The sequence below is a fragment of the Aotus nancymaae genome, unplaced genomic scaffold (assembly GCF_030222135.1).
Source record: "Aotus nancymaae isolate 86718 unplaced genomic scaffold, 86718_ANA_hifiasm-v0.15.2.pri h1tg000016l, whole genome shotgun sequence".
Taxonomy (NCBI): domain Eukaryota; kingdom Metazoa; phylum Chordata; class Mammalia; order Primates; family Aotidae; genus Aotus; species Aotus nancymaae.
Window position 1 is genome coordinate 26,992,962 of NW_026988428.1, and position 18,947 is coordinate 27,011,908.

Consider the following 18,947-nt stretch of genomic DNA (forward strand, 5'->3'; position numbering starts at 1 on the left):
CATTGTGGAAGACAGTGTGGAGATTCCTCAAGGATCTAGAAATAGAAATACCATTTGACCCAACAATCCCATTACTGGGTATATACTCAAAGGATTATAAATCAATCTATTATAAAGACACATGCACTTGTATGTTCATTGTGTCACTGTTTACAATAGCAAAGACTTGGAACCAACCAAAATGCTCACCAAAGATAGACTGGATAAAGCAAATGTGACACATACACCATGGAATACTATCCAGACATAAAAAAGGGTGAGTTCTTATGTCCTTTGCAGGAACATGGATGAAGGTGGAAACCATCATTCTCAGCAAACTGACTCAAGAGCAGAAAACCAAACACCCCATGTTCTCACTTATAAATGGGTGTTGAACAATGAGAACACATGGACACAGGGAGGAGAATATCATACACTGGGGTCTGTTGGGGGTGGGGGGATAGGGAAGGGATAGTGGGGGTGGGGAGATTAGGGAGGGTTAACATTAGGAGAAATACCTAATGTAGGTGACAGGGGGAATGGAGGCAACAAACCACCATGGCATGTGTATACCTATGTAACAATCCTGCAAAATCTGCACATGTGCCCCAGAACTTAAAAATTAAAAAATTTTTTTTGAATGAGTGAATTAAAAAAAAGCGTTATTTACAATCTGCTTTGAAAACAGCCTCTGGATTAGGAAATTAGGAAGGAGAAGGAAATTATTAAGGTTTGAGAAGAGATACTAATTGAGTGGAGCCATAAGAAATGAATTTTAGTTTGTCAAGTGAATCAAACATGAAAAAGTTGTTTCATTCAAAAACGTTTCAGTTTCAGTTGAGTAAGAAGAAAACAGCTAATGCATTGAGAAGAAATACAGAATTGTTAAAATCAATGCTTTAAAAAAATGAAATAATCAATTTAGCCAAGGATTACCAATGGATGCTAAAACTGTTAGGAAAAAGTTAACGCCAAACAAGATATTCACTTTTTAATGTTAATGTTCCATACTCAGATTGCTTGCTAATTGCTAAGGAAAAAAATACACCTTCATAGAAGAGAGATCTGGCAATCACCACCCTAACCACACAATCAAATTTTGCGTCACACAGTGAAACAACCGATTTACCTCCTTGTGTTACACAATATGAAGGACCCAGCATGATCTAGGAAGTAGTCTTGCCAAAAATAAATCAAGCATTTAGACCTAACTTCCAAAACATAGAGGTGTAAGTTAAGCATCATCAGAAGGAAATAATTAGGCAAATGTTTTTTGTCTGGCTTTTTTCACTTAACATAATTATATTGAGTTGTTCTTTTTCTTTCTGTATCAACAATTTGTTGTGTTTTTTTTTTTTTTCCATTGCTGAGTTCCATTGTATCGATATACCACCATTTGTTTATTCACCTGTTGATGGATATTTGAGTTGTTTTCAGTTTGGGCTATTACAAATAAAGCTACTAGGAACATTAAAAAAAAAAAGATGAATACTCTTTCTGCTTTATTGGCTTATAATTTAAACAATGGGTGTTTGAAAAATTACCAACAATATTATTTGCATTAAAAAATGATGTTTTTCTCTTGTTTTATGAAACAGGGTCTCTCTTTGTCACTTAGGCTGGAATGTAGTGGCACAATCACTGCTCACTGCAGCCTCGACTTCCTGGGCTCAGGCGATCTCCTGCCTCAGTTTCCATGTAGCTGGGACCACAGATGTGCCACCATATCCAGCTAATTTTTCTTTTCTATTTTTTGTAGAAATGAGGTCTCTGTTGTTGCCCAGACTGGTCTTGAACTCCTCAACTCAAAGGATCCTCCCACTGTGGCCTCTCAAAGTGCTAGGATTACAGGTATGAGCCACCACACCCAGCCAAAAATTGATTTCTGAATTAAAGAAAAAAATTAACTGACATAATACCATCTATATTTATTTTCTTATTTCATCTCAATGGAATGCTCATTTATAGGCAGTAAAGTTTGTTGCTGAAGTGTTGTTTTATTTATAATGAATAGTAATATAAAAAAAGTAAAAAGTATCTCTTCAAGATAATTTTTTTCTTAAAGACCAGTGTGGTAGTATAATATATTTTCTTAAAAAATTATGTATTGTACTTTAAGTTCTGGGGTACATTAGCAGAATGTGCAGGTTTCTTACATAGGTATACACGCACCATGATGGTTTGCTGCATCCATCACCCCGTCATCTACATATCTAAATTAGGTATTTCTCCTAATGCTATCCCTCTCCAATCCCCACAGCCCCTGCTATCCCTCTTCTATCCCCCAACCCCCCGACAGGCCCCAGTTTGTGATGTTCTCCTCCCTGTGTCCATGTGTTCTCATTGTTCAACACCCACTTATGAGTGAGAACATGTGGTATTTGGTTTTCTATTCTTGTGTCAGTTTGCTGAGAATGACGGTTTCCAAACTCAGCTTTTTTATGGCTGCATAGTACTCCATGGTGTATATGTGCCACATTTTCTTTATCCAGTCTATTTTTGATGGGCATTTTCGTTGGTTCCGAGTCTTGCTATTGTAAACAGTGCTGCAATAAACAGGTGTGTATGAGTCTTTATAAAAGAATGATGTATAATCCTTTGGGTATATACCCAGTAATGGGATTGCTGGGTCAAATGGTATTTCTATTTCTAGATCCTTGAGGAATTGCCACACTGTCTTCCACAATGGTTGAATTAATTTACACTCCCATCAACAGTGTAAAAGTGTTCCTATTTCTCCACATCCTCTCCAGCATCTGTTGTCTCCAGATTTTTTAATGATTGCCATTCTAACTGGTGTGAGATGATATCTTAATGTGGTTTTGATTTGCATTTCTTTAATGACCAGTGATGATGAGTTTTTTTTTCCATATGTTTATTGGCCGAATAAATGTCTTCTTTTGAGGAGTGCTTTTTCCCATTCTGTTGGTTGCTGGTTTACTCTAATGATCGTTTATTTTGCTGTGCAGAAGCTCTTAAGTTTAATTATATCCCATTTGTCTATTTTGGCTTTTGTTGCCATTGCTTTTGGTGTTTTAGTCATGAAGTACTTGCCTATGCCTGTGCCCTGAATAGTATTGCCTATGTTTTGTTCTAGGGTTTTTAGTGGTGTTAGGTGTTTAAATCTTTAATCCATTTGGAGCTAATTATTGTATAAAGTGTAAGGAAGCATCACTTCTTCACTTTTTGGCTAAGATCAAGTGTAGTATTTGTTCTTATCAGGTATAATTTCTTAAACACTGAAATGTCACTTTTCTGCTATGACTGTATTAAACATAACTAGTAGACAAGTTCAAAATAACATAGAAAACGTTACCTCTCTGAAGAGCTCATGCTTTTTCTTTTCCATACATTTTATAGTGAAGAATCATTTAACAACATTTCAGTGTCCTTAATGGACAGTTTTAACTAACAAAAGTATGCCTCATGTTTTAACCATTACAGAATCATAGTTCCCATTTTACTGGCATGTTCTTCATTGCTGTAAATTTAATGAAGTCGTGTATGCTTTAATTCAAAACTAATTATGAGATATTTATATTTAGCATTTGATGGGTTTGAAAAGTGGCAGATAGAAATACACCAGATAATTTATGTTCAAGAAAATAGATAACTGTATTGAAAATTATCTTTAATGTAGTTTCGTAAAAATATAACTAAGGGCCAAAGAAACAGTGCTATAGAACCAAGTGGAAATAAAGAGAATGAAAAATTTAGTCCTATTTTCACTATAAGTTTGAGGAATAAATTAGAAAAAATAAAATAGTATATTTTTAGTCTAGTTATAAACAGTAATAGAGACCATGCTTGCTGCAAATTAGTCTTTGTCAAAAACATAATCTATGGATAGAAAAAATGGAGATAAGGCAGATTATCTAATATTTTGACAAGTAATGTAACTTTCAAGGTACTGTTTCATTTGATGGACAGTCTATTTGAAGAAATAGACTTGTTTGCCCAATAATATAAACACAGAGTTCAAAATTGCTTTTCACACATTTCAAGCTGACATTTATGGAACACCAACTTCGTGCCAAGGTATGTCTAATTCTATCTCAATAAAAATAATTTATTACAAATCATCACTGAACAAGCTATTCTGTTGGTTTTTTACTTGGACATCCAAAAAACATTTATAAAATGCCTATTGTGTGGATGGGTACTCTGACAATCACTAAGGATTCAATAATAATTAGAAAAAAAAGAAATATCCTCTGCTATGTTATTATTCGTGTCATAAACTAATATGCTATAAAATAGAGATCTAGCTTTAAAAGTTAATAATAGATCATTTGATCAGTAATCAATTAATTAGTAATTAGTATATGGGAAATCATCTCCTTCAAAGTGATAGTTTCATGAAAAACAGAAGCCTCAGGCAAATGGATGGAAGAGAGGGTAGAATTATAATCAGGCAGCAGAAATAGTGGGTAGAATTATCACCAGGCAGCAGAAATATTTTGAGAGAAGGCATGGTGAATATGAGAAACTGAAAGAAAGCCAATGTCACTGCAGTTAGGGAGAGTGCGGTATAGATGAGTTTGGAGAATTAGGTGCATACCCAAACATGCAGAGTATTTGAGCAATGTTTAGGTGTGTTGTCATCACCCTAATAAAAGTGAAAAACCATTGACTGCACTATGTATCGGGGTAACATGGCCTTATTTTCTCACTTCAAAGACTGTTGTGGATTTTTAAAAAATTGAAATGGGTAAATATCAGTGTTTATATACTGGGAAGGAAATGGTGGTAGTGGGACTAGGGAAGACTATGAGATTTATAGTCTTTCATGTAAGTGTTCAAATTCATGAGATGTTTTAGTACGCTGAATCAATAGAATTTTCCAGTGATGTGGATATTGGGGTAAATGAGAGGCAAATGTCATAGATGATTCTTGGGTTTCTGGTTTACATAACCTGATGGAAAATGGTCCATTTGTGAAGAAAAATAGTGGTTTGGAATTATATCATAATTTTAATTTCTGTATTTGTTATGTAAGAGTGCCTTCGAGATATATAAGAATTGATGTTAGCTAAGTAGTTAGATAGTAGTATCTGAAGCCAAAAGACCATTCTTGTTAAATAAATAATTTTTTTGAGTAGTCTATATGAAAGTCAGATATATGGAAGAAATTGTTTAGGAGAACAGTCTAACTTGAGACAACTTGAGACCTTGGGATTGAAACTCAAGAAAATCTACCATTTTGTTTTGAATTGTAAAGGATGAGAAGTATGAGTAAAATCTGGATAATTTTTTCAATAAAATAGAGTGTGTTCTTTTAATATGGCCATATATTAAAAGAGAAGGTGAGTGTGTTCAGCAATAATATATTTAGTGACATGGAAGTAATTATTGACCTTGGTAAGAATTTTATCTATAGAGAGAGGCTGAAAGACACAATGGTGTGATGAGGGGAAGATTAAAAATAAAATATAGTGAGGCAGAACATGCGGATAAGATGGTTTAGAACTTTGCACCAGCTAAGAAAGCATACTAACTGTGAGGTAAAAAGTAAGGTTTTGTTGCTTTCTTTTATTTTTTTCATTTTGAATAGGATATACTTGTGGATTTAAAAGCCAATATAAATGATGCAACTATGTAAGAAACATGGGAAGTCAGAATTTTATGGTAACATGAGGAAAGAGGAGAAAGAAGCAAATGCCACTAATAATCATAATAATACAAGCTAATTAACATAAGCCAACATTTAGGAGCTGTACATATGAAAGAAATATGAGGCACAAAAAAGTTTTACATTGTACAAGGTTATCTTTTTGGAGTAAATGGGAAGAAATTGAAAGCTGGAAATTGGAAGAGAGTTAGAAGCAGGTTGAATAAGAGATGGGGAAGAGAGCCAGAAATGTAGAATTGCAAAATAAGTTAGAGACCCTAATTAAGGTTGGTGGTTAAGAATTAATAGTGGACAAAATTGTGTCCTATTATGGGAAAATCTCATTAAGCAATTGGATGATCAGGGTCGGTCTTGGTGAAGACTATTCAGTTCACAGAAGATGAATTTTTTAAAATATGGACTTGACAAAAATTCAGAGATAATGAAAATTAATATATCTAGATATACTCTTGAACAAATGGATCCTAAAATCAATAAATGAATAAAGCTGAATAGAAAAAAAATGAAGGAGATAGCTAATAAACTTGTAAAATGTACTAATTTCAAGTAACTGGAAATCTTGATAAAGTAAAAAAAATAAATAAATAAAATTAGTTGAACAAGACTTCAAATAAAAGAGACATTGGCCATAAAGTGAGATTATAGAATTAGTGATTTTAAAAGATTTATCAGATTCGGGTTATGAAAAGACTCAAAGTCTGACTGTGAAAGTAAGTGACAAGTGAGAAGCTCATTAAGAAATTGTAAAAACTGAGGAGCTCTGCAGCTGGGCATGTTGTATACATGAATGTTAATGTCAATCCATATGAAGGTAGGACTTGGGCCGAAGAAAAAAAGCTAAACCACATCTTAAAATCTTTGAGGAGAAATGGGAACTAGCTGAAAGTCATAGATGACAGTGTTAAGGAGAGGAAGAGACTGGTAACTCAATGACTTGATATTAAAATGATCTGCATTTCTTTCTCTTTTATTTTCTTTTGTTCTTTAAAAATTTTTAAATTAATTTTTATTCAACTCAGAGATGGAGATTGTTTTCTTCTGAAGAAGTAGGCAGTATTGGTAATCTGGAATTTCTAATGGAGTATAAAAAGAATGCCAATCTTCTGTGTTACCTTTTAAGCACATGGTCTATAGAAAACTAAAAATAAATAGTCATCAATTAAACACTCTTTAGGTGAAGTAGTATTCTCAGAGAGAAGCCTGATTTCTGTTAAGGAAAGAAAGTTAAAAGAGAGATCTGAAAGGAGAGAAGGAAAGTTACACATTATGATAGGCAGAGAATGGTTAAAAAAAAAAAAAAAAAAAAAGGTTAATAATTAACAATAAATAGAAAGATGAGACACTTGAAAATTTAATTTTAGATATCTTTTGAGAGCCAAGAAGGACTATATTTTGTTTTGTTTGGCCAGGATAATAAAAGTCCAATTGTCGAATCGATACTGAAATATATAGGAGAATATACATATAAAAATACATATAAAATATAATTGTATTATCTATCAAACCACTATATATGATTTGACACCAAATGTGTGAAACCATGGTGAATAGAATATCAGTTTGTCAAAGGAAGGGATTGCTGAGGGCTTGTAGGAGATAAGAAGTCTTAACTTTGCTTTGTATTGGAAGTTTTCAAGAATATATTTTGTCTTAAAGGCAGTGGAGGGTGTAAAAAGGGAGTTTTAAATAAATGTCTGACAATTAGACAATATTGAGTAAAATCATTATGGAAATCAAATAAATGGAGGATAGATTATAAGGTGACATACTGGAGAATTAAATTCCAGTTAAAAGATAGTTGAAATAACCTACTCATTCTCTATCTTTATCTACCTTTAGTTCTGGGCATCCAAACCAGGGATCCAAATCTGATTAATATATAATTTATTTAATTCAAGAGGTCATAGTTTCTTGTTAGGTTGAAGACAGTAGTTGAGGAAGGAAGCTGATAATAAAATACGGTTTTCATATGCTCTCTCTAGGAACTGTTTGGGCTTTTTAAAAACTCTTTTGTAATACATTGAATTATTGCTCTCAATCTTTGTTTCCTCCTTGAAATAGGATATTATCCTATAGTTATTTGTTCATTGTCATATGCTTCCACATGACTCACAGAAAGTGAGAAATACATTCCAACTTCCGCTGATTTGGGGCTTATTCAATTGTCATGCTTGCTCACACGTCAGCTAGGAAGACAGGATAAAGGACCAGTTCTGAGTATAGAATTGATTTAAAAGGTATTATGGGTTTACACCTAATCTTCTTGAGAACTTGCCCTCTTCCTTGGGAGCTTTATATCTCTAATAGCATCTGTTCCTTCAACTCGAGTCCTCAAATGAGAAGATATGTGAATAAGACCTAAATGTGACCTGTAGGCCATAGACAGGCCCAACTGAACTCAGCCAAACCCGCCCCAAACCAGCAGAATCATACATATCTCAGAAGATTCCCGCATAACTTCAGTTAAGAAGTGGATTTTTTTTTCTGTAGTAAACCGCTGAGTTTTGTGGCTATTTTTTTATGTAGCATTGTTGCAATAAAAAAGGAATATTACAGCATGGCTTTTCCCTTTTGAGAGATATACAGATAGATGAACACACACACACACATATATATGCATATATGTGTATAATATATACATGAACATATATGTATATATGTCTTGAAATTGTTTTATAGCTATATACATATAGTTTGAAATATATGTACATATTCCCCTTCTACTAAATATTAAACCTAATTTCTGTGGGATGTGTGATAATATATTTATTTACATCTTTCACAGTGGAAGATCTAGTGCCTTATAAAAAGAGGCAGGAGAATTGCCTGAACCCAGGAGGCGGAGGTTGCGGTGAGCCGAGATCGCGCCATTGCACTCCAGCCTGGGTAACAAGAGCGAAACTCCGTCTCAAAAAAAAAAAAAAGTAAATACTTTTTAACTAACATCCAAAACATATTCATTTTAAATTAAAAAAGTATTATCCTACAAATACAGGTTTTCTTACTCTTCCTTCATATGTAAACTTTCTCAAAATCCTAAAATCAATCAATAAAGTCTTCTTCCACTTTAAATACTCTCAGGACTACTCTCTGTTGACGATCTATATTAGACAATTGCTGATTAACTAGATATTACTATCTAGTGTGACATATCTGGAGTAAAAAAATCAAATGTCCATTTTTTTGAAATTACAGATTGTCCAAATGATGGAAAGTGAAGGAAAATAATGATGTACTTTGCACCAGAATCAGTACATTATTGGTTTCGATTACTAAATTACATTTTGCATTTTAATAACTTTTTTCTTTTTCAGTACATTAAATGGAAAATTGTTGCATACTCTAAGTTTAGATAAGGTACGCAATTAGCCTTGCTATTTTACCAAATTATCACTTCACCTTTCTTTTTTTTTAAAATAGTATTCAACTGAATTAGACACATATTCATTGTGGCTATCTACTTGAATTGTATTGCTCACAGTGAGAAATTATTTATTTTATTTGATGAAGTCTAACCATCACTTATTTCTCTAATAAAAGAGTGATTGGAATGGATTAAAAGAAAACTTCAGAGTTTAAGAAATGTTTCACGAATGACCTGAAGGCATTGATATATGACTTCTTAGATGAAAGAAATTTCCTCTTCTTTCTGCCCATGTATTAGATGATTTTCTATCTGAAAATATGAGTGGTTAATGTTAGCCTTCTGTAGCTCTGACACCTTATTTGAGGTTAGTGACTGGCAAAATTTTGGATCCTTCTTCTCTAAACTTTGAATTGCCTAAATTAAAAAAAAAAAAAAAAATCCCACATTCTTATTTCTTCTCCTTTTGTAGATGTCTGTATCTTAGCAAAGAAGAGAAGATTTGGGACTTTCAATAATTATAGAGAAAAAGCCATTGATGAAACTTCCTCTATGAAATTGTATGAATAAAGAACACTGGCAAAATTCTATTTTTCACTTAAAACACAGCACATAGAATAACTATATTTACACAGATACTAAAACTTACATTTAGTATCTCCAGTCCAATGTGAAGAAAAAAGTAAGGATCATGTCAGATCAAAATTTTAGTAAGCAAGAGTGACAAAGTTTGTAGATGGTATCAACCCTTAAAAGAAATTCTTATAGGCTTATACTTTGCCCAGACGGAAGGAAATGATAGAAGGTTAATTGTTTTATGATCATTTCCTAAAGTTAGTATTGTACACAAAGGCAATTATGTCTATGGTATTAATAACCTGAACTGATCTGCCCAGGTAAGTGAATACAGTCTTCTCTTGGTATCCATGGGAGATTTGTCCCAGCAACCCGCCCCCACCCCAACTCTATGGATAAAATCTGTGGAAGCTCAAATCCCTTCATAAAATGACCTAGTTTTTTCATATAACCTATGCAGCTCCTCCCATATACTTTAAATCATCTCTGTGTTACTTACAATTACCTAATAAAATACCTACATATTTTATGTGTGTGAATTAAATGTAGTTACTTACTGCATGACAAACTCAAGTTTTGCTTTTTCAAGCTGTGGATTTTTTTCTGAATATTTTGATCCACTGTTGATTGAATTCACTGTTGAATGAATTTTTTGTATCTGTGAAACTCGTGGATACAAAGGGCCAACTGTATCTGCTTTCTCCTTCAATACCCCATATATTTATTTTTTGAATGTGTACACTAATGGAAGAGAGTGGCTTTCTTGGGTAGAGAAACTTTATATTTTTCTCAAAATAAACAAAACTATTCTCTTCATTAGAACCAAAACATGTTCTAAATATAGAACCACTTTAAACAAAGAGGGAAATATAAAATATTTAGGATGTTCATAAAACAGTCTCTGTATTGAGATTAATTTTAATAAAACAGTTTAGAATTTATAAGATATAGATATATTAATATTTCAGTGAAGTTTCTGGAAAAATATCTACTAATTATACTGTTAATTCTTTTGAGAATCAAGATCTGTAGTAAAAAACCTGTTTAGATACACAGTTTAGGTAACGTAAGACAAACAGTTTAAGATTGAAGCCACATGAGTTTGAGCTGTTTTGTTAGACTGTACCATTGTAATAAGGTAATTCAAGCTACTATAATATGAAGCAGACAAACCAACATGAAAGTGTTTTAAATATAAAAAAAATGGTATTTTCCACTCATGTAATAATCTAAAACAGGTGTTCCTAGATGACAGGAAGCATTCATTTTATGTTGTAATTTAAAAACTCAAGCTCCTGTCACCTTGTACCTCCATCTCTTAGCACTACACAGTTATCTACACCTATTTGCTGAAAACGCTCGTATGTGGGATGGTAGTAAGGTCACATTTGCATCTTAATTTGTATTCCATTTCTTGGCTCAGCATATTTACTCCTAAAATATAGTCACCTTCTCCACTTAATTGCAAAGGAACTTAGGTATTATAAATAGGTGTTTGTCAAGAAAATGATTTTTGAAATGAAGAGCTAATAAACTGTACTCTGGAATTCTCACCTCTCTATAGTTTTGAAGATTTCTTTGAATGTATTTAATGCTGTCAAATCCCTCTGCAAGGAAGACGGTTAGAAACCCATCCAGTAACCATCTCCAGCTCAAATTTTATTACCTATTAGTGATGCGCAATCCAGATATATGTGGTCTAGGGACCTATAAATGAAACAATGAGTAACATGTTCTCATCTCATCACTGATACAATAATGAAGCACCATTGGAATACTTGCAATAAAATATAGTATCCCCAAAAAAGAATAATGGGAAATAAATAATTATTGTTTATGGCAATCATGTAATCTTGCTGATCTGGTATTATAAAGGTACTCCTGGACTAGCTATGGAGAATAGTCATTAATTAGATTTTGAGTCTGACTTCTGGAAGGAGCTTCCTTACATTTTCCTTGTTACATCAGAAAACATATAGGGTTTGAGATTTCTGCCTCACTGTGCGATAGCAAGTTAGCCTGACATAGTATACTGACAGAATGTCACAAGACCCAGTCAGTTAAAAACATCATTCAGAGCAGCACTTTTCTTCTTGGACCATTTCCAGTAAGATGAAAACCAGATGTTGCCTACCCATATGTTAAGTTTTAAGACAGTAACCACAACTTTTAAGAGACTCTGAGCTTTTATGAAGCCTCTAGCATATCCATGTATTATTCTCTCTGGAAAGAGAGAGATTAACCATTATCCTACAATGTAAGTACATCCCTGAAAGGGACAACAATGGGTTTTATTCTTATTATGCTAGAATATTTGTGGGTGGTACATTTCTAAATCTCTCAAGAAGAATTTGCTGTATCTGCTGAGGCTGTTTGCTTTCAAACATGGCCTTGTTTTGAAGGTCTGGACCTTGTTAAAACAAACAAACAAACAACAACAACAAAAAAAACAAGGAATCCATGAAGAATTGTCTCCCAACAATTCTTCATGGCTGCATCTGAAACAGATACTGGGACAGGCTCTCCATGAGACTATAAGGTTTTTGTATTCCATTTCCTATTATACAACTTTAGGACCTTAAGATGTTTAAACTTAAGACAGTCAAAAGCACTTTAGCCTCAACTCATGGCTTCTTTGAAAATAAAGGCACCTAAAATGGTATGTGTCTAATATATTTGCTTCTAGTTGACTTCTTTGGCTTGTAATCATACCCTCCTGTATTTAGTGTTTCACTCTATTTATTTTACTTGTTCTATCTTTGCACTGCCTTATTCATGGTTATTTTAAATCCATGTAGAGGAATCATCTTGAGTGGGTAGCTAAGTACCTTTACCTTGATCTTGGCTGAATCTTTATAGGTGTCTCAAAACCTTTATTTTTTATTTTGGTAGGTTCAGCAACAGTTGTAATCCCAAATTTATGGATTTATAAAATTCCTTTTATTTTAGCTAATAGGTGAATTCTGCTTGGGATTATACTTTTTCTGTAATATTTTACTGTAAAGATCAACTAACACATAATAATAAACTGAGTCTATTTAACATTTTGTCTAGAGTTATAGTCGTTAAACAAAAACCAAAAACCAGTAAGCAACTTCAGGTGACAAAAAATATAGTTATCAGACTTGCTTCTGCTGGAGAATATATATAGGATTGCAGGCAGCAAATCTTCAAAACTTGTTTTAAGGCTCCTTTGTGGTAAAAGATCCTCAAATAAAGCTGCTAAAATTCATATACTTAACTTTGCATAAGATGAGTGTAACTTAGCTTAATGATGATAATATGTATTATTTATAGTTTGTAAATTGGTTTCACATGCACTAGTTGCAAATGCATGTAATATTGCCTCTCCAGCTCACCACTCCATTCCTAGTACACAGCAATGTGCCTACCACGTAGAATGATTCAGCATGTACTTAAATCAATCATGAATAAATGAAGATAATTCTTATGCCTTAGTCCATTCAATCTGCCATAATAGACTGGGTTGATTATAGACAACAGAAATTTATTTTTCACAGTTCTAGAGGTCCAGGTTACCTCTAGGTGTCATCATAATCAGTGTCTGGTAAAGGCTCACTCTTTTTGATCATAGACAGCTGTCTTTTTTCTTTGTTCTCACATAGTGGAAGAGGTGATACATTTATCTGATACTTCTTTTATAAGGGCACTGATATGGCTTGGCTCTGTGTCCCCATCTGTCATGGTTAATACTTAGTGTCCTCTTGATTGGATTGAAGGATACAAAGTATTAATCCTGGGTGTGTCTATGAGGGTGTTTCCAAAGGATATTAACATTTGAGTCAGTGGTCTGTGGAAGGCAGACCCACCATTAAGCTGGTGATCGCCATCTAATCAGCTGCCAGCGAATATAAGCCAGGCAGAAAAACATGAAAAGGAGAGATGGGTCTGGTCTCCCAGCCTACATCTTTCTCCCATGCTGGATGCTTCCTGTCCTTGAACATTGGACTATAAGTTCTTCAGTTTTGAGACTCAGACTGGGCTCTCTTTGCTCCTCAAGCTTGCAGACAGCCTATTGTGGGACCTCATGATCATGTAAATTAATACTTAATAAACTCCCCTTTACACACACACACACACACACACACACTCTCTCTCTCTCTCACACACACACACACACACACACACACACACATTCTATTAACTCTGTCTCTCTAGAGAACCATGACTAATACACCATCCAAATCTCATGTCAAATTATAATCCTTAGCTGTTACAGGAGGGGCCTGGTTGGAGTGACTGAATCATGGGAGTGGACTTCCTTTTTGGTGTTCTCACAAGATCTGGTTGTGTGAAAGTGTGTAGCACTTCCCTTTTTACTTTCTCTCCTTTACCATGATGGAAATTTCCTGAGGCCTCCCAGCCATGCTTCCTGTACAGACTGAGGAAATGTGAGTCAATCAAACCTCTTTTCTTCTTAAATTACCCAGTCTCAGGTAGTTTTTACAGCAGTATGGGAACATGCAAATACAGCTAATCATCATTGAGAGGTGATCAAGTAATGAGGCTGGAACATTCATGACTAGAATTAGTAATTCTATTCTATTATACTGTCACATTGGGGGTTAGGATCTCAACGTGTGAATTTGGTTGATCATAAACATTCAGTCTGCATTATTCTGTCTTAACTGTGACATAATCTGGATTGCAAGAATGTTATGGATAACGAAACTTGAAAATACAGGATTAATTATTCAAAGTAAAAATGGTACCCAGAGAAAGAGTAAAGTCTAATTTGTGTGAATAACCTTGAACTGTTGGCTACACAAATATAAATATGGATATTGAGATAGAAAATTCAGTATGTAAGCCTATATATAATAATTATGTATATAAATTAATAGACTAGTTGCAAACTGTTATGAAAAGAGTGAGCATATACTCTACTTAGAATTATGAAGCTGGAAAAGACCTTAGATGACATCACTTCTACCCACTTCATTTTATCAATTGAAAAAAAAGTGTGCATATATGGATAAAAATTTGCAACTATCCTGTTTATTTATGTATAGAATTACTTTTACTGTATTAATAGTCAACTTACTGATAAATAGTGACTGACATACCCTAGCATGATCTCATCCTTGTAAGCAGGTGGAATTTTTAAATAAATCAGCCAAGCTCAAGGTACATATGCCAGTATCACAGTCATATTTTTTTTTACACATTTGTACTAGAGATGTATGTAACATTTTTCTTCAATAAATTGAAGAGATTGGATTAGGTATCTCAAAGATCTATATACATTTGAAAACTCTGTTATTTTATTTGAAAATATTCCAAGTCTTTCTGGAACCATATTTAGCAAAGAAAAGAAAATAATATTTTCAAAAATTATGTAACTGCATTAAATTATAACAATTCTTGTCTCTTGAAATTATCTCATTTGCCCCTGAACTTGGGGGTCTTTTTTAAACCTGTGACTGTCAAGATGTGTGACTAGAGTAAGTGTTCATTACCTGTGTAATGACACAGAATATTTATAGTAAGGTAGTTAAGTACTGTCTTGTTTTATTCTTCCATGTGTAATTTTTAATAACTAAATATGATAAAAACTGACTTAATTACTAACAAAATTGTAAGTGGATGTTATATTTTAATGTCTTGTATCCTAGTAAAATATTAAAAGTATTAAATTTTTATATTTTTGCTTACACTTGAGCAAATAAATGAAAAGTAAATCCATAAGGCAACATTTTATGAAGATAATGAAAATATCAATACAGCAGTAATTTAATAACTTGCAAAATAAAATTTCTAAAATAGGCATGAAGCCTATACCAATGATACAATTACTTATTATGCCATTAATCTGTTTATAGAAATCCATCTTACACTGAAATAAGAAGTATGTCTAGTTTCTTTTTTTCCATAAATGCTTTTGCCTTGGATTTAAGTAGTTTAACATTTTTCTTCATAATTCATACTGCAGTGACGGCAAATGCAATTTTTATAAAGCATACTACCAAGGCAATGTGTAAGATTCATGATTGCAGTAGTAAAATCATCTTAGGGGATACTGTGGGGGCAGAATCTAATAAAGTTTTTTAAAAATAAAAACTTCCAGCTGGGCGCGGTGGCTCATGCCTGTAATCTCAGCACTTTGGGAGGCCGAGGCGGGCAGATCACGAGGTCAAGAGATCCAGACCATCCTGGCCAACATGGTGAAACCCGGTCTCTACTAAAAATACAAAAATTAGCTGGGTGTGTTGGCACGAGCCTGTAGTCCCAGCTACTCAGGAGGCTGAGGCAGGAGAATTGCTTGAACCCAGGAGGCGGAGGTTGCAGTGAGCCGAGATCGCGCCATTGCCCTCCAGTCTGGGGCCTGGTGACGGAGTGAGACTCAGTCTAAAAAATAAATAAGTAAATAAAAACTTCATGTTGAATTGAACCCATTATTATTATGTAATGCTTTTTGTCTTTTTAAATCATTATTAACTTAAAGTCTGTTTTGTCTTAAGTAAGAAAAGCAACTTTGCTCTTTTTTGTTTTCTGCTTGCTTGATTTTTCTTAATCCCAAAACTTTCAGCCTATGGCTGTCATTGCACATGAGATGAGTCTCTTAAAGACATCATACACTTGGGTCTTGATACTTTATCCAACTGCTAACTCTGTTCTTGTTAAATGGGGCATTTAGCCCATTTATGTTCAAGATTAATCAAGATATGTGTGGATTTGATCTTGTCATCATGCTATTAGCTGGTTGTTATGTGCACTTGACAGTATAATTGTTTTATAGCGTCTGGGGTTTTTGTACTTAAGAAGTATGGTTTTGTGGTGGCTAGCAAGTCTTTTCTTTCTGTGTTCACCATTCTCTTATGAATCTTTATAAGACAGGTGTAGTGATAACAAATTCCTTTAGCATTTGCTTGTTTGAAAAGGAACTTATTTCTCCTTGGCCTATGTGGCTTAGTTTGGCTGAATATAAAATTCTTGATTGAAATTTATTTTATTTAAGGATGCTGAATATAGATCACAACTCTTCTGGCTTTTAAGGTTTCTGCTGGAAGTTCCACAACTAGCCCAGTAGAATTCCCTTTATAGGTGACATGTCCCTTCTTTCTAGCTGTCTCTAAATATTTTTCCTTTCATGTTGACCTTGGAGAATCTGATGACTATATGTCTTGGGAATGGTTGTCTTATATAGTATTTTTCAGGGGTTCTCTGAGTTTTCTGAATTTGAATGTTAATCTCTTTAGCAAGGTTGGGGAAATTTTCATAAACATTATCCTCAAATAGGTTTTCTAAGTTGTTTACTCTCTCTCCCTCTCTTTCATGGGTGCCAGTTAGTTATAGGTCTCTTTACATAACCCAGTATTCCTCTGACGTTTCATTCATTTTTTTTATTCTTTTGTTTTCTTTATTTAGATCTGCATAAGTTGATTCAAAGAACTGGGCTTAAACCTCTGAGATTCTTTCCTCAGCTTGGTCTAGTTGGCTGTTAATACTTTTGACTGTATTAAGAAATTTTCATAGTGAGTTTTTCAGTTTTATCACGAGTTTGGTTATTTCTTAAAATGACTATTATATCTTTACGCTCTTGAATATTTTTACTGGATTCCTTAGAATTCTTGGATTGGGTTTTAACTTTCTCCTGAATCTGAAAAATCTTTGCTGCCATCCAGATTTTGAATTCTGTCTGTCATTTCAGCAATTTCACTCTGGTTAATAACCATTGCTAATGAGCTAGTGTGATCATTTGAAGGTAAGAAACTCTGGGTTCTAGAGTTGCCAGAGTGCTTATGCTGGATCTTTCTCATTTGTGTGGGCTGATATTCCTTTAACTGTGGTGTAAGTCGAGTATATTTAGTTGGTTTTATTTCCAGATATTTTCAGAGGTCTGAGGTTTTGTGCAGGAGTCTTAATTTGTGGCTGAATTCTTCCCATTGGTTTTATTGGGTAATGTTATATTGGCAAAGTATTTTTAATGTTGTAGTTTGGGCTACAGCCAAATAGAAGATGTCATACAACTCAACTTCAAACTACACTACAAGACCATAGTAAATAAAACTGCATAGTACTGGTACAAAAAAAGACACATAAACCAGTGGAAAAAGTTAGGGAACCCAGAAATAAAGCCACACACCTACAACTATCTAATCTTCAACAAAGTTGACAAAAACAAACAATGGGGAAATTACTCTGTAGTTCATAAATGCTACAGAGATAATTGGCTAGCCATATGCAGAAGATTGAAACTGGACCCCTTCTTTTCACCATATACGAAAGTAAACTCAAGATGAATTAAAGACTTAAATGTAAAACCCAAAATTGCATGAACCCTAGAAAAAAACTAGAACATACCACTCTGGACATAGGCCTGGCAAAGTTTATAATGAAGACTCCAAAAGCAATAGCAACCAAAACAAAAATGGATAAATGGGACCTAAGTGAACTAAAGAGTTTGTACACAGTAAAAGAAATTATTAACAGAGTAAACATACAACCTACAGAGCATATATTTGCAAACTATGCATCTGACAAATGTCTAATACCCAGAATCTATAAGAAACTTAAATCAACAAACAAAAAACAACCCATAAAAATAGGCAAAGAATATGAATAGACGCTTCCAAAAAGAAGACATGTATGCAGCTGACAAACATATGAAAAAATGTTTAGCTTCACTAATTATTAGGGAAGTGCAAATCAAATCCACAATGAGATACCTTCTTACACTAGGAAAAATGGCTATTATTAAGAAGTTGAAAAAAATAAAAATAAAAACAGATGACAGTGAGGTTGCCAAAAAAAAAAGTGGGGGGAACACTTATATTGATGGTGAAAATGTAAATTATCAGCCACTGTGAAAAACAGTTTGGAGAATATCAAAATACTTGAAACAGAACTAGTATTTGACCCAACAATCCCATTACTGGGTACATACCCAAAGGAATATAAATTATTTGATCAAAAAGACACATGCACACATATGTTCATCACAGCACTTTTCATAATAACAAAGATGTGGAATTAATTTAGATGCCCATCAACAGTGGATCTGATAGATCAAATGTAGTACATATACACCACAGAATACTATGCAGGCATAAAAAAAGGAATGAAACTTTGTCCTTTACAGCAACATGGGTGATGCTGGAGGCCATTATCCTAAATGAATTAATGCCATAACAGAAAACTAAATGCCACATATTCTCACTTATAAATGGGAGCTATACATTGACTACACATGGATAAAAAGAAAAGAACAAGAGACACCAGGGTCTACTTGAGGATGAAGATTGAGAGGAGGGTGAGAATAGAAAAACTACCTATTGTGTACTATGCTCACTACCTGGGTGATAAAATAATTTGCATATTAAACAGCCACAAGACCCAATTTACTCATGTAACAAAATTATACATTTATCCCCT

The 18,947-nt window shown here is 33.7% G+C and overlaps 1 pseudogene; it reads left to right on the top strand.

The window, feature by feature from the left end:
• The first annotated feature begins 3,149 nt into the window (after positions 1–3,149).
• On the top strand, positions 3,150–3,249 carry LOC135275571 (U2 spliceosomal RNA; annotated as a pseudogene).
• The last annotated feature ends 15,698 nt before the right edge of the window (positions 3,250–18,947 follow it).